This window comes from Heliangelus exortis, chromosome 4 (genome assembly GCF_036169615.1).
Source record: "Heliangelus exortis chromosome 4, bHelExo1.hap1, whole genome shotgun sequence".
Classification (NCBI taxonomy): domain Eukaryota; kingdom Metazoa; phylum Chordata; class Aves; order Apodiformes; family Trochilidae; genus Heliangelus; species Heliangelus exortis.
This window is the reverse complement of record NC_092425.1, coordinates 41,188,069-41,206,301: the sequence shown is the minus strand read 5'-3', so window position 1 is coordinate 41,206,301 and position 18,233 is coordinate 41,188,069. Positions and strand designations below refer to the sequence as shown.

The window sequence follows — 18,233 nt, the reverse complement described above, 5'->3', positions numbered from 1 at the left end:
AACCTTTAACCCTCTTTACAGAAAGCAAACACCAGTCTTACCTGAGAGCTTACACTCTAAACCATATCCTAAAATAGATAAACCATCCTAAGACACCACCCACAATCCCAAATCAGTCTCAAAAAGGGGCACACACACACACACACAGAGGCATTCTGCCCTTTAACCCAGAAGCTAGTCCAAAAAAAAAAAAAAAAGCATTTTTGGATCGGATCTCTCTGCTAATCCCCCAGGTGCCAACCTGCCACTTGTGCCTTCTCTCTCTCCTCTCCAGCTTCTCAGCAGGAGAAAACAAAGACATCAAATCCCAGCAGGAAATATCCCTTCACTGGGAAAAACCAAAAAGCTGAAGGATTTAAGCACAATTTGTTGTGTCTCAGCCTCACAGCAAGCTGAGCAACACACCCCAGGGAGGCATCACCCAATATAACAATTTAAAGCAGATGCTGTGTGCAGCATTTCACCTGTTTGGTGGCCAAACTAAACTGGAAGGTGACCTGGGAGTTGACATCTCTGCCCACATCACAAAAAATTGTAGCTTTTAGGAGCTTTCTTTGCATCACCACCCAGGTACAACTGTGAAGTCTTCACTGAGTTGTGAGACCATCAAAAAGAAAGCTCTGAGGTTTCTGAAGAAATGATGTTTTGAGTGAACAAAACAAAACTCTGCACTGTGCTAAATCCACTTTATTTCAGGTGTTTTGAGGAAGCAAGCAATGCAAGGTTGTTCAATCTTTGCCAGTAACCTTTTTGTACCAGACAGAATCTCCTAAGTAAGCACAAATGAACAGCAGGTAAAAGCATCCTGCAAAGGGCCTGGAGGTTACTGCTTCACCACACAGAGAGCAGAAAGCACCAGAAAAGTCTAACACTGGCACCAAGATGCTCCAAATCAAGTCCCACGAGTCCAAACTCTTGGGAAGTCCATGTTGATTGTTGAAGAACAACATTCCACTCAAACACTTGTTCTGTCCTTTTCCTGTTGGTACCCCCCTCATGATGAACACTCTCTACAAGTCAAGGTCAAAACTCAGAGCTTCAAAGCTGAGGGAAAACTGAGATCCCATTTGTCTTGAGACATGGAGCAGAAACAGCCAAAATGTTCAGGAAATCCACACCTTGTTGACAGAAAGTTCCCCTGGGAAGGGGAATTACAAAAGGGACATGGAGGAGAATCAGGAAATGAAAAAGTGAGAAAATGACCAAACCAGAAGCTCATTTATTCAGCAGATCTCTACCTACCCAGAATATTTTCTTTTACCAGGTGAGCAGGAAATGGAGAGGAAGGGCAAAGAGATGTTCCAAGGAGTCTTTGGTTTGCAAGGGTATCACCAAAATCAGCCAAGAGAGACACCATTAATGGAGAGGGCTTAATTAAAATAATCACTTTATTCACTGAAGGCTTTTTGGAAACTGAGTTATTTCAAACAAAAGCAACTGCATCACTGGACAACAAATTACTCTAGATGTCACCTACCTACACTTCTGTAGGGCCTTCTGACATGGTCCCACACAACATCTTTCCTGATAAATTAGAGAGAACTGGATTCAATAGATGGATTATTAGATGGATAAGGAATTGGCTGGTCAGCTGTGTCCAAAGTGTTGCAGTCAGTGGCTCAATGTGGAAACCAGTAAGAAGTGATGTCCCTCTAAGGTCCATACTGGGATGGCTCCTATTTAATGTCCTCACCAGTTACACAGACAGTGGGGTGGAGTGCAACCTCAGCAGTTTTCAGGTGACACCAAGCTGACTGGTTCACTTGATCTGCTTCAGGGAAGGAACCTCCCTGGATATGGATAAAAAACCTGAACATGAACCAGTGCTTGCAGCCCAGAAAACCAAGGATATGCTAGGGTGCAATAAAGAAGCCAGGCCAGGAGGCCAAGGGAGGAGATCCTGGCCCTGTGCTCTGCTCTCATGAGATCCTACCAGGAATATCACATCCAGCTCAGGGGTCTCCAGGACAGGACCTCTTAGAGAATCACAGAATCATAGAATTGGCTGGGTTGGAAGGGACCTCAGAGCTCATCAAGTCCAACCCTTGATCCACTCCCACTGCAGTTCCCAGCCCATGGCACTGAGTGCCACATCCAGGCTCTTTTGAAATATCTCCAGGGATGGAGAATCCACCCCTTCCCTGGGCAGCCCATTCCAATGGCTGATCACCCTCTCTGGAAAGAAATTCTTTCTCATGTCCAACCTAAACCTCCCCTGGCATAACTTGAGACCTCTTGTGCCCTCTTGTCTTGCTGAGAGTTGCCTGGGAAAAGAGCCCAACCCCCCCCTGGCTCCAACCTCCTTTCAGGGAGTTGGAGAGAGTGATGAGGTCTCCCCTGAGCCTCCTCTTCTCCAGCCTCAACACCCCCAGCTCCCTCAGCCCTTCCTCACAGGACTTGTGCTGGATCCCTTCCCAGCCTCCTTGCTCTTCTCTGGACCTGCTCCAGCACCTCAATCTCCTTCCTGAGCTGAGGGGCCCAGAACTGGACACAGGACTCAAGCTGTGGCCTCCCCAGGGCTGAGCACAGGGGCAGAAGAAGAGGAGAAGACCCAGAGGAAGGCCATGAAAATTATCAGAGGGATGGAACACTCCTCCTGGCAGGAAAGGTTGAGAGACCTGAGGTTGAGGCTGAAGAAGAGGTGGATTTGAGGAGAGTTCAATGCAGCCTTTCAATACTTCTGGAGGGGTTGTCAGAGAGATGGGGACAGACTTTTGCAGCAGTGACAGGACAGGGGGCAATGGTTTTAAACTGAATTTTTACAGTGAGAGAGGTGAGACACAGGGCACAGCTTGTGCAGAGAAGCTGTGGATGACCAAGGAAGTGTCCAGAGGTCAGGACAGGACTTGGAAGAACCTGACCTAGTGAAAGATGTCCCTGTCCACAGCAGTGCAGGATGTCTGCCTTACAAATCCTACTCAAAAATACCTTATTCAATTATTTCAAGGGAATTTCTACTCACTCCACTTCCTGCTGGATTTTTTGCTTTGAAGTGAAGTGCAGTTTTTGTAACACAAATCAATGACATGAGCAGGGTCAGTGTTAGAGAAGCTGTCACCAGCTTAACAACTCCAGGAGTAGATGATCTTTAAAAGCTTCTTCCAAACCATTCTGTGCCTGGGTAATGCAGGAAAGGAAAGGGCTGCTGGATACTGAGTCACTTCAATTAAGACTTACTCAGATAGTTTAGCTCCTTAGCACATAGTAAAGTCTGAGTCCATGCTTCAACTTTACCATGAATCAGGTGATAATGTGGCCTCACTTATCCATCTTAACACATCTTTTGACAAAGCATTTGAAAAAAAAACAGTTCTTGGAATCTAGGCTGACAAAATCTGATTTACTTTGGTTTTTTTGTTTTTTTGTTTTTTTTTTATATGGGAAGGAGAGAGGAGAGACAGTGAGAGACAGTGAGGTTATCACAGCAATTAAAAAATGAGACAACAAGAAAATTTCTATGATGATCAAACATTGTAGTCCAGCTTTTTTTGATGATCATATTCTATTATCTTTTTACCACTATTCTATGTTTCGAGCTATAAATTATATAAAACCCGGAAACCTGAACAAAATTTTGAATTAATATTTGAGAGTTCTCATTTTACAACTGTCTCAAGCACTTTGTCTTCCAGAAAGCCTCAAAAGATAATTTCATTACGTTTTGGGATTAAAATTTCATGCAGCCTGAGTATTCTTCCACCTCATTGCTACAGAGGCTTCCCAAATCAAATCAATCCAAGTCACTCAGAGTGAACATTTCTGCCAAGAGATGGGAAGCTCAATTTTTGAGATCACATTTTCTGATAAGTTATCATCCCTTTTTCATCTTTTTCACACCATCTTGTTAAAAATAACTTTCACAATGGCCACAGCTAATCTGAACAGGGAGTCTTCCTTACAAATCCTACTCAAAAAATACATTATTCAATTATTTCAAGGGAATTTCTACTTACTCCACTTCCTGCTGGAATTTTTGCTCCTAATTGAAGTGCAGTTTTTGTAACACTAACCAGTGACATGAGCAGGGTCAGTGTTAGATAAGCTGTCACCAGCTTAACAACTCCAGGCACATGAGCCAATTTCTGACATCCCTTGGAATGAAAATCCAAGATTGTGTAAGCACTTGGTTTTTTGAAATTCAAGACTAAGAATAGTTTCTCTTTCTTACAATTACACTCAGTGTGATGGTCACTAAGAATTCTTTTCACCTAAACTGGACAGATAATAACTGAGTTTTAGTCTGATGAAATCTACTTATGGAAAAGCAACAACTTCAGATGCTCTGTAGCAAGAAACAGGAGAGAGGATCAATGGTACAGAAACTGAAGCTGGAACACTCCAGGTCCATGCCTTACAAGTTGCTCTTTCCCAGGAAATAAACTTTTTTTGAAGCCTAATTAAGCCTTGTCTTCCCTGTAAGTTAAATGGAGTACAGGTATTGTCATAATTAATACCTAATAATTAAAAAAAAATTGTTTTTAAAGAGAGTCTTGGTACTACCACAGTGAGAGCCACACAAACAACTTCTTGTGGCAATTGTGTTTATAGGATTTCAGCACAAGAGTGAAGAATTACCCTAAAATTACAAAGAGTGCAATAAAAGAAAGGTGGAATTAAATCACTTTTTAGTGAAGTTAATACAAGCTCACCAAAAAAGTGCTTACCTGGGTAAATATTATCAGACTATCCACAGAAAGAGTGCACTGGCTAAAAGCTCATGCAAAACACTTCCAGGTCTTCAACAGTTTTATTTTTTTTTTTCCATACTCCTTTTCATACCAAAAAACCCCTAAGTTCTCTCAAGGAGCTTAAAAATAAGACTTTTTTTCCCCCAGTTGTTTTCAATCCTGGAAAACAATGACCAAAGCCAAACCACAAAACTCACTGAATTAATCTAAGGTAACCCTATCTGTACTTTATCAGCACCAAAAGGCCTCTAAAAATTATATCCCCACACAGCAAGGCTCTGGACAAAGTTTTTTTTGCCAATGAAAAAAAAATAAGCAGCTTTAATGCTTTAAGAAGCTTCCAGGTTCTCTTAAAGATATTCCTACTATCAACTCATAAAGTGACAGAAAATAGCAATACAGCTGTTCCTATAAAACATTCATGTTGCCCATAATTCAAGAGTAAAAACCCAACCCCTCAATACTCTCCTTTCAGGTAAAGGAAAGGTCAACAGCCTCTTCTTGGAGCTCATAAAAGGGTAACTTAAAAAGGAAGCAAATTATCTGCAGCCTTCAAGTCACTGCACTGGGGTCCCCACTCCCAGTGGACAAAAAATTAGGAGGATGTGCATATTGAAATAAGGTGAAAACTATTTATTTGTGTTACTTATTTCTATGATCTGCAAAGAAATTCCCTGAAGCCTCCAAGTTCCTCCCTACACATTTAGATTGATTTATTTCAAGGCAGTCTCTTGGATAAAGCTCCAGGTGCTGCCTTTTCCTTCCTTCCATTCACCAAAGGGATAATATCTGTATTTCCAGCACCTCATTCTGCCTGCTACTACTGTATGGTAACAAGCACATTTTAAATTACAAGTTTCCTCTGTTATTCTGTGAAATATGCCAATCCATCCCAAAGATTACAATTAACAGCTCTCATTTTACAAACAAATATTCCTGCTATGGTCTTTGACAATATATCACAATTTTTCAAAGCATAGAGGGGAAAAAAGATTATTAAAGAATTCAGTTTGTTGGGGTTTTTTTACCAGGACAAAGTATTTTAGAGCAGTATTTTTCCCAGAATAGTTTTATTAAAAGCAGAGACTCCTTACCCTCCATGACAATTACATATAGCAAAACCACCCTGAAAATTCTAATTAGTATAAATAATAGTGAAAATTTTATCAAGTTTGGTCAATATCATACCCAAATCACATATTCACTTCAATAAATTTCAGTCCCCTGTAAAAAACTGATCATCTAAGGCACGGATGCACCATGTGATGGTAACAGATTTTTTTTTTTTACACTTTTCCAAATTTTTTCTCATATATTTTGGAGGAATCAGCAATTTCATTATAATTTCTTTTGTTGAAAAATCTAAACAAATCCTTAAAACACAAACCAAACAACCACACACTGGGGAGGGCACTGCCAAAGCCCAGAAACAAAGCCTATTTAAATTCTAGCAAACAATGGAATCTGTGTCCTTAATAAATTTCACATGGCATTTCCAAGACATGTGAATTCAGAAGTAAAAGGAGTTGTTATTTTTTTAACCACATTCCTTGGTAATCTAAGAAATTTGGCTGTATAGTCTTCACAGCAAGGACAGCTTTTTAATGCATGATAGTGGACAAGAAATGGCAGAAAAGGGACTTGATTCATGACCCAAGCATTGAAATATTATCTGAAAAAAAGCAAACTGATAATGCCTGTGCCATAAACAAGCCTCTCCCTCCATCCCAGTCCAGACAATTTCTGCCCCCAAGGTTCAGAAGGATTCCCAAACAGAGATTAGAACACCTGGCTGGAAGCAAAACAAGAGAACACTGAAGTGGTCAGAAAAATAAAACAGCTCTGTGAATTCACTTTTAGATACACAGAAATTCTTTTTTTTTTTTTTTTTTTTTTTTTTTTTGAGAAGTATTACTGGGAAATTTGTAGTGGGTTTGTTTCATGGACAGGTCATGTTTATGGGTTTATCCTATGGTTCTGGTATAACTCAGTCCAGTCAGAGGTCCCTGGGGGTGTTTAAAGGATATGGTTCAGCTAAGGACTTGTCAGTGTTAGGTTAATGGCTGGACTGGATGATCTTAAAGGTCTTTTCCAACCTTCTTCTTCTTGAAGGTCTTTTCTGTGGTCTCAGGTAGTTCTGGCCCCTGGACAGAAACCAGGCTTTGGGTGTTATTGTGGGATTTTTTTTTTTTTTTTCCCCCTTGTAAATCTGCAAGCTGATTTTCATAACACTTATCCAAATGAAAATCTGAAGCTGCTAATCCTGTATAAAAGCTTAATGGAATTACTCAAAGGATTCAAGAGCTACCACATAAGCCTTCATTGACTCAGGTCAGCATTGAAAAAGAACAGAGATAAAACCAAACAGGGAAAATCTGAAGGATTCTGCCCCAAGACCTGCACTGCTGAACCAAGCTGGAAGTGACCTGAGAGATGTCCTGGGCAAAAAAATGAAGAAGCCACCAAGCAACAGCAAGATGTCAGGGGCTGTGAATACAAAATCACTGAAAAAATGCAGAAGGACCTTATGAAACTGGACCAGACATTAAAAAGGCAAACAAAATTTGGAATAGACATTGAAATTAGACAGAAGAGGAGTAAGAACTTCATGCTTTTAATACACAGAGCAATGGATCATGTGCTATTAATTAGGATCTATTTCCAAAGCAGTATGTTAGGTATTTCATGAAACTATAGGCTTAAACCCTCCAGTAGTTAAAAGAGCAAATGACAGAAGAAAACAGAAGTCATCTTCATGTACTCAATTGATTTTTTCCACAATTTTGTACATTGGTCATTTAATACCAAGGATGTGCCTCTCCATAGCCAGAGATTGACTGTTCCATGTGTTTTTTTACCTGCAAGTACCAACGAGTTGGGAACAGCTGTGTAAAAACTTCACACAAGAGGGGCTGGGAGTTCTTTGCCAGAAAATAGTGAAGACTCAAAAAAAAAAATTAAAAAAAATTACATGGACTTCAGAGAAAATTGAAGAGAGATCCCTTGAGAGCTTCCAACCAGACAAACCACATCAGGAAATCCCCCAGCCTGAAAATAGTGTCAGTAGAGGTATCACATATATCATTTATACCCTCCCTGATCTTTTTTGTCCCTAACAGCTCACTCAGAGATGCTGCTGCAGACAAGTAGTGGATTTGAAAGCCTTTGTCTGAACCAGTACAGCTGTTCTTATAAAACATTCATGTTCCTCATAATTCAAGAACCCTTAAAAAACAACACAAAACACCAAGGAAAAAGTAGCTGGAGGAGTTGAATTTGCTGATGCACTCACAGAGCTGCACATTGTTAAGATGGGAACTTTGGGAGAAGGTATCAGAACATCAGAGAGCAAACTCTGAGCCATGGGGACTGCAGAAATAACAGGGAAGGCTGAGGGTAAAGTCAGGGTTCAGCTCCATTGCCAAGACCTCAAATTCTCAGGAAGCTGAATATTCACTTTCTACAAATAAAAATGTAACAAAACGTAAGGAAAATGTGCTGTAAGTGGGGGAAAAAAAGGCAGGATGAAAGAGGAAAAATCTTAATTAATAAGCTCTAATAGCTGGTAAGTTTTGCAGAACATGTTCATTAGGCATTTTGGTCATTTAGGAAGAAAATTTTACCTTTAAGACAGAAATATTGCTGTTTCATGGCATCACTCGGGAAAGTGAAGAGCTCAAAACTCAGTGTTCAAGATGCATTAAAAAATAAAATTACTACACTGCACATTCCAACAAAGGTAAAGGAGCACAGATCATTCCTGACAAAATAAAACCTGACTAACAAACCAATTTCTGGTACCAGCTTCTTGTGCAGTTGTTTGAGATAAATGTAAGCACAGTGTATTTGTAACCTGCACCCCCCTAAACCCAAAGCATTGTGTCTCAAAAAATGTCAGTGTTCATTCCAAGAAGAGCTTCCAGCTTTTCAAAAAACCTTCAAACTTAGGAACTTGAAAGATATTTATAAACTGGTGGTTTAGTGGTTAATAATAGTTTAGTTACTGGTGATTTAGTAGTTAAGGTGGTGTTGGACTCCATGATCTGAAGGTCCTTTCCAACCATGATGATTCCCTAATTCTGTCACTGATTTCAAATTCCTGGCTATCAACTATGGCAACAAAATAATTTACATTATTTTCTTAAGATTTGTCCAAACAAGGTTATCCAGCTACCAATACAGTCCTAATAATTTCATTCTTTTCTTAAAAAACAATGCACATGAATTGCCATGAGGCAATTTTTTTTCAGTTTATTTTTCTTACTGTCTAGACTGGATTTTAAATAAATTTCACACTTGCTTAAAACTGGTATTTGAACAAAATTTTATTCCTTTACTTAAATGAGAATACCATTTTTTTATATACTATCTAAAAAAGACAAATGTATACACATCATTTAACTTAGAAATAGGGCAGTTTTTGTAAGTTTAGAAATGCAAACCAGCATCTAATGATAAGGAATTCAAGTGAATATTTTTTCACAGTAAAAATTAACCTAAAATAATTCTGCATATAACTAATTACCACTACTGCCAGCACAGGGACCAGCTTGTAAAGCACCAAAGTGATGGTTTTTATACCATTAGTAACTACCAAGGGAACAACACCAGCAGCAGCATCTTCTGCTCTTTCTCCCAGTCTCTTCCTGGCACTCTCAGCCTTCTGCCCCTTTAACTTGACCCATGGGCTGCAAGATGAGTTTGTTCTAAATGGAAAGAAGTATTTTTGTTGGGCAGTGGTCAAAAATTACAACATTTTTACAAAGATTCCCTACTGACCCATGCAACTGTTCCTCTTCTATCATTCAGCAAGCCTCAAACTCACCAGAATCCACCACAACAGCAGCCTGAGGATGATAAAGAAATTACAGGTTGCTTCAAGCTTGGTAAGAGAGAGGCCAAGGAGTAAAGCAAAAACCTGGAATATTATGGTTTACCAAAGTGTGGAGAAATGAAGAGAAACCATGAGTGCTACTGCAGAAGGAAACGTGCACACCTCAAACATGTAGATGATGCCTCAGCTTATACTTATATAGCACTCCCCAACCACTGGTGTCATTTCAGGATGACCAACAGCAGGTTTCAGACTGTTCTGTCACATTTACTTTTACCACTGAAGACATTGGTAAGATTTAAGTTCTTCAGTTTAAAACTGAACATCAGAGCCAGTGCCAAACACCTCACTTCATCCCCTTCAGGTCTGTTGGACAGAGATAGCTTGGATGGACTGCTACAGGGCTGAGGGCCTGGGCAGAAATATCTCTCCAGAGAAGAAATAGTCTTTTTTTTTTTTTTTTTTTTTTTTTTGTCTTTTTTTTTTTCTCTGTGCCAGGAGACTCTACAGAGGAAGACTATTTATCAAGAGCTGTATCATTACAAGCAATACACAGCACATCATTGATTATCATCATCAGGCTTCAGGAACTCTCCCTCAGGTTTAAGGAAACGTAAGTGGAGGTAATAAAACCCAAGTATAACTAAGGTCACATAGGATACACACATTTTAAGCTCACTGAGACATTTATCTTCAGGGCTCTGGGCATGTGAAATCTGCAAGCTTTCTACTACTTGTATCTCACTGCATTTACTGTCTATTTCCTAGAATAGATCACAGAACCACAGGGTGGAAGGGACCTCAAGGATCCCCTGCTCCAACCCTTCTGATATTATTGTTTCTCTGAGATCTCTCAGCACCCCAGAGAGCTGAGACTTCAAACTTTCCAAAGTGGGGGAATCCCCCCCTTCCCCTGGGAGACCATTCCAAGGTCTGACTGTCCTCATGGGGAAAAATTTCCCTCTTGTGTCCCATGGGAATCTCCCCAGGAGCACCTTGTGCCCATTGCCCCTTGTCCTGTCCAGGTGACTCCTGGTGAACAGGGAGTCTCCAGCTGATTTGTGGCCCCCTTTAAGTTCTGGAACATCACAATAAGGTCTCCCCTGAGCCTCCTCTTCCCAAGAAAAACTGGGTTTGTTCAGCCTCTCCTCCAATGCCAGGTGCTCCAGTGCTCTTGATCATCCTCTTGGCTCTCCTCTGGACCCTCTCCAGCCTCTCTGCATCCTTAACACCACGAGGGAGGATGCAGCAAACTAACAGGAAGAGATGCTCTCAAGTCCCTTGATCACTCTCCTTCCTGATGCCTTCAATTTAACCAACTTTTAGAGCAATTCAAGCTACCTGTAACTAACTATTTGCCTGCTTTTTAACTCCCTTCCCAAGAGGGATTCTAAAGGCTTGGAGGTCTGAGTGGTAAATTACCTGGGTGTCCATTCAACCAGCCTTGCTCCCAGTTTCCCAGCCACCAGCCCCCCAGGCACAAAAGGAATCCCCTCCCTGATAAAATATTCTGTGCTTTCCACAGCAGCTGGAAAACTACTGCAGCACCAACAGCCCTGCCTAACCTCTCCTACTGCATCCACACAGGATTTATTTCTATTAATATACAATATATTCTTAGGCATACATTGCAGCTTCCAGCTGGGGAGGGAGAAGAAGAATGAATTATCAGTCTCAAAGATGCAGTTCATTTAAAGCCATTTAAACAGTGATTTAAATTACAGAGTTGTTAATTCAGCTATTAATAAACATCTAACTAGTTAATGGCCACACTCTCCATTTTCCTTTCTTTTATTCTTCAATTTGGATGAAGGTCTGTTCTGAATGCTCACTTCTGAAGTTTTCTATCCCTGGTCTGCAAGCTGAAGAGTTAATTGCTACTTTTTTGAAAGGTTTAAAATAACCTCATGAAGGCTTTAAAACCAAAAATACAAACATTCCCTTACTATATGGTCTATTCAAGAGTTTTTTTTCACAACCAAATGTTGTCATAACCTCACCTGGAAGTCAAACAGATGACTATTTTCATTAATTACAGTGTATAAATGTACAATATGTGTCAGCCACCAGAGGCTCAGTAGTCACAAAATCTTCTGACAAGTTGAATTTGCAAGCTCTGTGGCTTCAGCAGAGAAGATCCCAAGTTTGCAGCAGTGCCAAGGCAGCACAGCTCCAAAGGGAATTGTTTCAAATGTTTTTCTCCTCCATTTCCACTGCCCCTAATCCAAAATGCTAGAAAGCAAAGTTCTATGTGTTTATAAAATTGAGAGCAGAAGTAGGAAACTGCAATTTTGAGCAGAATAACAATTCCCAGGACAGAGTATATAGAATATATATAAATATATATATAATATATATATATTTTTTTTAACATTTGTGTAGGCATTGTTTGTTCAGTTTGTGTTGTAAGACTGTCAGGTAAACAACTTTTTCTGCTTATTTTTCCATTAAAACAATGGTGATATTTGTTGCCATATCTCTACTTCCAGGATTAAGCACTTTGCTTACAAATGGGATTGCTTACTTTGAAAAAAGGTTTACACACTGAACAGGGAGGACAGGTCAACACTACTTTTAAAATTATAAATTTTGCTGTTTGCTACTTCAAGTGACAACTGGAAATCTTACTTTACCACAAAGCAAAATATTTAACAATCATCACCAGAAAAGCTCTTACAGCAACTTATTACTTCTCTCCAAGGAGTCACTGTGCTGTTAACCAAGGCACTTCTTTCACAACTGAAGAACAAAGTTACTAAAAACTGGAACCTTGAGGTTTCTCTCAAGCTGATAAGACATCCTGTTCAGCAATGAAAAAAAAAAAAAAAATCTATGTAAATATGAAAACTGAAGTAATCTGGATTTACAGAAAAATGTGTAACTCTCATAGCATCCCACACTCTTCAAGGTGACTTCCAGCAAAACAACTATGAAGACTTCAATAAAATAAAATAAAAAAACAGTTTCACTGTGAGGAGCAATGTTGGAACAAGCAGCACAGTGAACTTCTACTCCCAGAAGACAGAACCAGGAGAATGGAAATCACCCAACAGCAACCTTTAGGTAATTTGCAACAGTCATTACCTCCAGCCAGCAGAATTAAGATCTCCTGAGTCAGTTTTTCCTTAAACTCCCAAAGTAAGCAATCAGACAAATCACTGGAAGCTGACAGCTTCTTTTCAGACATTCCAGTGTCCTAAATTTGCTGGTTTAATGTTGCACTCCCCCCAGCCACTGAGTCTTCAGCTTTTCCTCAAGTGTGTCAGGACAAATGACAGTGTCACAAAGATTTAGAGCTAATAATTCATTATTCACCCAGTGGCAGCAATATGCATTACTGATTCCTTCATTAGTGAGGCTTCCAGCAGCCTTTTTTCTTTAAGTTTTTTATTAGTCTCATTTGCTTAAAAAGCACATCAGACACAAGTTAAGTGACCAGAAGAACTTCCTTAATCACTCTGGGTATGTTTCAGTGCATGTTCCCACTTTGCTGTCAAAGATTATTTCAATCTAAATCCTGAGTAAACTACCACTACCTGGAATAACCTTGCAGGGAGTATCTTGCTGCTCAGCCCTGATGTTAAAACTGCAGAAACTGAGGAAAAATGCCTTCATTTTTTTCCTGACCTTCAGCTACCCCTTGGCCTTTTTCTTTCTTCCACAGTCCATAGATGCAAAACCTCTTCTGCAATGCACCTATGGGCAACCTTCAGAACTCTGTAACTAAGCCAGTTCACCTCATCGACCCATGAACACAGCAAAAACCCCAAAAGCAAAATTTAATAACTCAAAAAAGGCCTAACAGCTCCTCCTCTCCATACAGCATCTTGAACACAGGCACTTTAAGATGAAACTGAGAAAAAAACACACATCTCCTCAATCCCAGCCCAGAGTTCTACCCAGCAGATCTTGTTCCTTAAATAAACTTAACAGTAACTAAGGGGAGGTTTTTGAAAATTACAAGATCACAAAATTATCCAGATTAAATCCCTGTTGCAATTTATTTTTATTTATTAACAAGTTGGTTTTTTTTTGCACATAGTATTAACTTTTTCCATGCAATCCTTTCTAGAATAAGACAACTAAAGCTAATATTGACCACAGATTCAAAACTTCCTCCACAATACAGAAAGAGAGAAATTTAAACATTCCCCAAATTCTGTTTAAAGGAAAATCATCTTAGCAAACCTGAGCACAGACTGCACAAACTAAGCAGGATATAATCCATCTATTACACAGAATATCACAACAGTGAAAAAGTCATTTAAAACCTTTGTAATTGAAATTTCCACACTACTGCCTTAGAAATAAAACTCTTGGAAAGAGAGATACCAAGGTGGACATAGAGAAGCCAAGTTAGGAAGAGGATCTAGATGATGTAGAAATAATCAATGAATAGCTTTATGCAGGTAAACCAAAATACTTGGATGCAATATTATAAAGGAAAGAGCAGATTAAAAATTAAAAATATTCAGTAGCTCCCAATAAAGCTAAAGAAATAACTTCTAGCAAGAAGCTTGTGAAAGAATAAGATTTGTATTGAACGTGCTCCCAACCATGACCATGGACCAAGAAAATTCACATTCAGGCTCTCAGCATTCCTGATAAATGCACCCAGTCAACTTTCTGGAAAGCAGAACAAGATGCTTTTTAGTAAAAATATTACAACTAACTCATGGAGATCTTTTTCTACTAAACCACCCCTAGAGTCCTGCTGTTAGCTAGTATTTCTGCCTTTAAAAATCCTGATAATTTAATATTAATAAATTTATTAATATTCTGATATTTCCAAATTACAAAAATCCATTTGTTTCTCTGCCAGCACGTTTTCTTTTTTACCTGAAATGTAAGTAAGCATTCAAATATTTATTTGAACACTTTTATTTTGTAACATGAAATTGACTTTACTGGGAAAAAAAAAAAGTGGGGTGGGGTCAGGGGGCAGAGACACAACTTCTTTCTCTAAAAACCTTTACAAATTACCTGACCACTCTACCACTGGTTCTTGGACTAAAATGAAGGATCCCAATCTCTGTTCCACAATACAGAATTAACTATCCCAATAAACAGTGCACATTAAATACCTTGCAGAAGATCACTGGGATTCCAAGCTCCACCAGCACTGCAGATAACTGGAATAGCTCCTGCTACCTCTCACAGGCTACAGGAATTTTAAGTCTTGCTGTCTTCATCACATTCTGCTTTACCAGACACTGTTACTCATCTTATTATAGTAATAAGTTGTTATTTTTAGTCATTAGCTATTGGTTGTTACTAGCACTGTACAACTTTAGGGGCTTTACATTATCCATCAGACAGGTATGAAACCTATGCTATAAATGCTTTTCTTAGGGAAGAAGGAAAACAAACTGCAATGGAATAAAAAGGAACAGGGGTCTCTTATATTCCAAAACTACAGAAAACCCTAGATTACAAAAAAAAAAAAAAAAAAAAAAGAAGCTCAAGTTGTATTTTGAACCCATAATATTTAGATTATTTTAAAGGAAATATTTAATATTTTCAAAAACCATCATCACAGATTTTGTACCTTTTTTTACCAAGCTTGAAGAAGCTGCAAAGTGGTAGATGATTTTGCTAGGGTTCTAGCTAAGTAGAGAGTCTATTATGAGTCTACAGGACTATTCCTAAAATTCAATAAAATTCCACAGAAAACTCCCCTAGGCTAAGTCTGAAGCCACTGTCTTGGCTTTCTTCATTCCACCTGTTCACCTAGAACATGCTCAAGAAGGGGGAAAAAGGAGGGGCTCATAACTAGAATGAGCTAGAATGCACAGCAAAGGAAAATGCTGGCATCATTTTACCCCTATGGAATTTCTCTTCCTTGGAAGAGTGAGGAAGAGCAACAACAACACAAGGACTGGGGAACAGAGACTATGAAATCAGTGTATGAAGATAACATGAGGAGTTCAAAGGCCTCCAATTTTTCCTCTTGGGTTCCATATGTATCTCTCTGCCCTTTCCTATTAATTCCCCATTAATTAATTAATGAGCAGAAAAGCTTGAGGGCCATGTATCCAACCCAAATCTGTAGAGGATGTGGTGTCACAGCCTCATTTACCCCCAGCACACAGAAGAAATGAACTGGCAGAGTTATGTACGTGTGGGAATCTCTTCTAAGCAGAACATGGTGGGGATATAAACTGCTGATGAGTGGGGTGTACAGATGAGGATTTCCCCTGCAATTCTTAGTCTTTGAAAAGAAAGAACATTCTACATCCCCTCTTTTACCTCAATCATCCAAACAGAAGGCTCTGAGACTGACACAATATGCTTTATTGATTGGAAGGGAGAGGCTGTACACTACCATTTTAGCATACCCATATCGACAAGAAACAGCAGATGGAGGATTAGGACAAAATAAAATCTGTACAGTGAGATGCCTCAACTTGCACGTATTTTAAAGCGTATTTTTCCCTCAAACAATGAAGGGAAATGTCAATTCCAAGACTCCCATGGCTTGTGAGAAGCCTGCAATACTTGGGATTTAAGCACTGCAGTGAAATAGTTTGTTTTACACAGTTATCTACTGAATCATCACCAGCTCACTTCTGACAGCTGAGACACCAAATCTGACCTACAGTTCCCACCTCATCCCAGGAACACAAAAGGGATAGATGGTGTCCAGGTAAAAAACCTACCCATGTAAAAGGGTGTGCATGAGGAAAACCAAGTCCCTGTCCCAGTGTCCTCTGATCCCAGGACTGTCAATTACGACCTGAATTACTTATGTGTGGGAAACACTGGGATATAGGAATGCTTTTTATTCGAAAGGACAAGCAATCTGAACTACCTTTACCCTTCAAATCGGTGTCAGCGCAACGAGTGATTAAAACAAAGACGAAAAAGGAAAAAAAGGAGAAAAAAACCTAAAACACCGCACTTTCGCTTTGCTCAAAGTTTCGCCTTAAAGAATGCTCTTTTTTTTTTTTTAAGAGAAGCGCCAGGACCAGAAGATGAGTTTGCTGGAATGAAGCCTCAGTTTCTGTCACTTCTGCATTCAGCTGTAACCTTCGCCAAACCTTGCCGTGTCCCGTCCCCCCCCCCTTTCCCTCCCCTTCCCCTTCCCTCCCACCGCCTTCCAGCGGCTGCAGCCCCGCCGGGCCCGCCCAGCTCGGAGCGGCCATAGGCTGCGGAGCCCATCACTCTCCTATCAGCCCAGCTCCTCCTCCTCAAGCAGCAGCCAGAGCCTTTCTATCCGCCTTTTTGCCTTCAATAGGCCCTAAAGGACAATGCTGTACGAAAAGGGGAAAGAAAAAAAAAAAAAAGAGGGGAGCGAGTCCCAAGAGATGGGCTCCAGGGGTCCAAGCCCTACAGCCGCATCCCGGTTTCTATCCAGCCCGAGGAGTTCGGAGCCTCCTCCCGGCTCCTCCTGAGCGGGCAGCGGCCGCTGTCTGAGCTTTGTACGATCACGCAGAGGATGAAAGGTCACGGCGTGAGCCATGCCCGCAGCCCGGCCAGGCATGGATGGCAGCAGCCCAGGGGAGGCGGGGGGGAAGGGGGGGAAGCGGTGTCACTTCCACCTCAGGGTCAGGCAGGGCAGGGGAAGGGCTGCCCGGCTCAGGCTCTCGCAACCCTGACCCCGAAGCGCCGCATCCGCCGCTTCTCCCGGGTGACACCGGCGCAACCCGGCACCTAAAACCGGGCGGGTGCCGAGAGCCGCCTTCCTCTCCTTCCTCCTCCTCATCACCTCCCGGGCGTGACCCGGCCCTTAGGAACGGCAGCCCCGGCTCCCGCCTCAACTCCCTCCCGCCTCAAGCCGCTCACCTGACGCTGGGACCCCAGGGGCCGGGCGGGGATGGAGGAGCGCGGCGGCGGCGGTTCGGGGGAGGGATGACGGGACCCGGGGAGGGCTCAGCTCCCAGGCAGGAGCTCGGACCGGTGCACCCCGGCCGGGCCCCCGGCCCCGCCCCCGAGCCCTGCCTCGCCGCCGGCCCGCAGCCAGCCCCCCCCGCCCGGCCCCTCGCTCTCCTGTCACCCCCTCCCCGGCCCCTCTCCTCCCGCCGCCGCGCTTCCTCCCCTCTCCCCCCGGCACGCTTCCCCCGCGTTGCGGCAGAAGCAGCCGAGCAGCGGGAAGCTCCGTCCCAGGAAATCATCCTCCAAGCTCCCGGTCAGGCCCGGCCCAACTCCTCCTCTTCCCGGGCTGTTAGCGGAGAGGGGAGGAGAGAGCGGGCCGGCGCGGGCCTCCGAGACCGGGCCTTAAATCACCGGCCTGGCGCTCCCCGGGGGCCGAGCCCGCCCGTCCCTCAGCGCAGCGGCGGGAAGGAACGAGGAGCGAGTGCGGGAGGGAAAGGGGGGTCCGCCCGCTGCCTCCCGGCTCCGTCCTCCCGTTGCCACGGGTAGAGCGGCAGCCGCCCTCCCTCCATCCCTTGCCCCTCCTTCTGCTCCCCGGGCCCGCGGCGGGTATTTACCTGCCGTGGCGGCGCGGAGCGGGGCCCTGGGGCCTCTGGCAGCCGGAGGAGGCGGCGGACTCCGTCCCGCTGCTGCCGTCCCCGAGTGAGGCGGGCGGGACGGAGCCGGGACCTGCCCTGGGAGGCGTTACGTAAACCGGCGGCGGCAGCAGCAGCAGCAGCAGCGGCGGCGGCGGCTCCAGCGCCACGGGGAGGGAGGGAAAGGAGGGAGGGAAGGAGAGGGGGGGCCGGGCCGGGCGCTCCGTCACCCGGCAACAGGACTCAGCGCCCCGGCGGACCGCG

The 18,233-nt window shown here is 42.5% G+C and overlaps 1 protein-coding gene across 5 annotated transcripts in view; it reads right to left on the bottom strand.

Annotated features, from left to right (window-relative positions):
- Positions 1-18,226, bottom strand: part of KIAA0232 (KIAA0232 ortholog) — a 66,340-nt gene extending 48,114 nt beyond the window's left edge. The window contains exon 1 of one of the 5 annotated variants that reach the window (XM_071744014.1): positions 17,952-18,226. The gene's annotated coding sequence lies outside the window, so the exon portion shown is untranslated. Of the gene's footprint in view, positions 1-17,307; positions 17,457-17,951 lie in introns of those variants that run through there. The other 4 variants (XM_071744012.1, XM_071744016.1, XM_071744013.1 and 1 more) reach the window with 4 other exon arrangements.
- Positions 18,227-18,233: the final 7 nt, after the last annotated feature.